This window comes from Rhinichthys klamathensis, unplaced genomic scaffold, assembly GCF_029890125.1.
Source record: "Rhinichthys klamathensis goyatoka isolate OS25496 unplaced genomic scaffold, OSU_Roscu_1.1 h1tg000176l_1, whole genome shotgun sequence".
Lineage (NCBI taxonomy): Eukaryota > Metazoa > Chordata > Actinopteri > Cypriniformes > Leuciscidae > Rhinichthys > Rhinichthys klamathensis.
Window position 1 is genome coordinate 4,040,001 of NW_026606705.1, and position 2,500 is coordinate 4,042,500.

General features: G+C 50.5%; 1 protein-coding gene and 4 non-coding genes across 5 annotated transcripts in view; all 5 read right to left on the reverse strand.

Moving 5' to 3' along the window:
• LOC130092588 (uncharacterized) overlaps positions 1-2,500 on the reverse strand; it is a 309,454-nt gene that overhangs the window by 297,962 nt on the left and 8,992 nt on the right. The gene's annotated exons all lie outside the window — the stretch shown is intronic.
• On the reverse strand, positions 1,500-1,571 carry trnaq-cug (transfer RNA glutamine (anticodon CUG)). Its single transcript has one exon. It is a non-coding gene; the product is annotated as a tRNA-Gln (tRNA).
• trnaq-uug (transfer RNA glutamine (anticodon UUG)) lies at positions 1,780-1,851 on the reverse strand. Its single transcript has one exon. It is a non-coding gene; the product is annotated as a tRNA-Gln (tRNA).
• On the reverse strand, positions 1,977-2,049 carry trnaf-gaa (transfer RNA phenylalanine (anticodon GAA)). The gene has a single exon. It is a non-coding gene; the product is annotated as a tRNA-Phe (tRNA).
• Positions 2,148-2,221, reverse strand: trnai-aau (transfer RNA isoleucine (anticodon AAU)). Its single transcript has one exon. It is a non-coding gene; the product is annotated as a tRNA-Ile (tRNA).

Genomic DNA, 2,500 nt, shown 5'->3' on the forward strand with positions numbered 1-2,500 from the left:
TACAAGTTACTGGTGCCCTCCTTATGAGAACAAAATCCACATTCGATCAAAGTCGGAAGCTATTGCAGATGCTCGATGGTGTTTTAAAAGGAGTTTTGAAGCAGGATCACTCTGGAACACTGGCCTCCACCACCCGGAACAAAACATGAACATTCCATGCACGCGCCACAGCAAACTTGGCAGAAGCAGGTCCCGCCGAGATTTGAACTCGGATCGCTGGATTCAGAGTAGATACGCTAATAGATACGCCCAACGTGGGGCTCGACCCCACGACCCTGAGATTAAGAGTCTCATGCTCTACCGACTGAGCTAGCCGGGCAGCCGCTGTGAGCTGCTTGGGGCTGGTCGCGGTTTTTATCCGTGCCTAAATTGCGCCCGTCATCCGGAGCCTCACATTTCGCACAGGCTTGGCATAGCGTCTCGCGGGTAAAGTCAGGGTTAAGCCTAGAGCCAGGCTCAGAGTGTACTTTGTTTGTTTAAGCCATATATGTTGTTGGGGGATACAATTTCACCCAGTAGAGCAGGCCAGTAATATGCACAATCACAACCCGGAGCTAAAGTTCCGTTTCGGGTCTGTCAAACCGGAACTTGACCTACAAAAAACGCTAGTACATATGGGCGTATGCCAAATCGATTGACCTGATGCCTGATAGGTTACAAGTTACTGGTGCCCTCCTTATGAGAACAAAATCCACATTCGATCAAAGTCGGAAGCTATTGCAGATGCTCGATGGTGTTTTAAAAGGAGTTTTGAGCAGGACCTCTCTGGAACACAGGCCTCCACCACCCGGAACAAAACATGAACATTCCATGCACGCGCCACAGCAAACTTGAGCTGATGTAAACTCTCAAATAACACCCGCTGTCTTCTTTGCACACGAGGCAACTGAGCAATCATACCCCTAGACCAACGAGCCAACACACACACATCCTTCCTGCTGCTGCCTGGCCGCAAACATTTCCGTTTGCAAGGCTTAAAGCACAAAGGTTTAATTAAATGTACAACTAAACGGTAGCCAGTGCAAAGTTGCCGACACAGAGGAAATACGGTCTCTTTGCTTTGTGGGCATTGGAAACCACGCTGCAGCACTTTCACACATGCTGTGGGATGGACACCTTCTCACCACATCGTCGAGGGGAATTAGCTCAAATGGTAGAGCGCTCGCTTAGCATGCGAGAGCTAGCGGGATCGATGCCTGCATTCTCCACGCGGTGTACTGCCCTTTTACGCTCACTTCAAAGGGATGTTCAGTTTCACCGCCACATCAGCAGTTGCGCATCAGCTCTGTTTTTTCCCGCCCTTCCGCAAAACAAGTTAAAAAGTTTCCACCGAGATTTGAACTTGGATCGCTGGATTCAAAGCCCAGAGTGCTAACCATTGCACCATGGAACCACCACACGCTGGTCTCTGGTCGTCTGAGAGGCAGATAGCGATGAGGCTAGGTGGAATCAGAAAAGTTTTTTTCGGACGAGGTCCTGCGCACATTCCTGGCAAAAGCAGGTCCCACCGAGATTTGAACTCGGATCGCTGGATTCAGAGTCCAGAGTGCTAACCATTACACCATGGAACCTTGGCGTGGGTAGCCTTTTCCCACCGAGCAGCAGAGGTGTTTAGTCATTCAGCCCAGAAGCGCGACAGCAAAGAGCACGTGAAGCCTTTTCTTTTTAAGCCCATGTTTCCCCGATCTCGACTGGCTTTTAGAGTGCCAGTTTCACCGCCACATCAGCAGTTGCGCATCAGCTCTGTTTTTTTCCGCCCTTCCGCAAAACAAGCTAAAAAGGTTCCACCAAGATTTGAACTCGGATCGCTGGATTCAAAGCCCAGAGTGCTAACCATTACACCATGGAACCACCACACGCTGGTCTTTGGCCGTCTGAGAGGCAGATAGTGATGAGGCTAGGTGGAATCAGGTTAACAGGAGATGACGTTTGCTCACTGGAGACCCTCGACCAAAAACACAGGAACCAGGTTGCTCTGCCAAAACCCAGGATCGAACCAGGGACCTTTAGATCTTCAGTCTAACGCTCTCCCAACTGAGCTATTTCGGCCAGGTCTACTGGCAAATGGTTTGTCCAGCAGGGATTTCTGGGAGACCGCCCGTCACTTTCGAGGTGAGCAGAGCTGAGGGTCCCAGAGAGCAAAAGTGTGGCCAGTACGGGGATCGAACCCACGACCTTGGCGTTATTAACACCACGCTCTAACCAACTGAGCTAACCGGCCCCGCTCTGACTCCTTTTATCCCCAATTTCCCAGGAATATCCTAGTTGCCCTAGTCAGCTTGAAGAGATTAAAAGCAAAGCCTGAGAACGGGCTCGTCCGGGATTTGAACCCGAGACCTCTCGCACCCTAAGCGAGAATCATACCCCTAGACCAACGAGCCAACACACACATGTCCTTCCTGCTGCTGCCTGGCCGAAAACATTTCCGTTTGCCAGGCTTAAAGCACAAAGGTTTAATTAAATGTACAACTAAACGGTAGCCAGTGCAAAGTTGCCGACA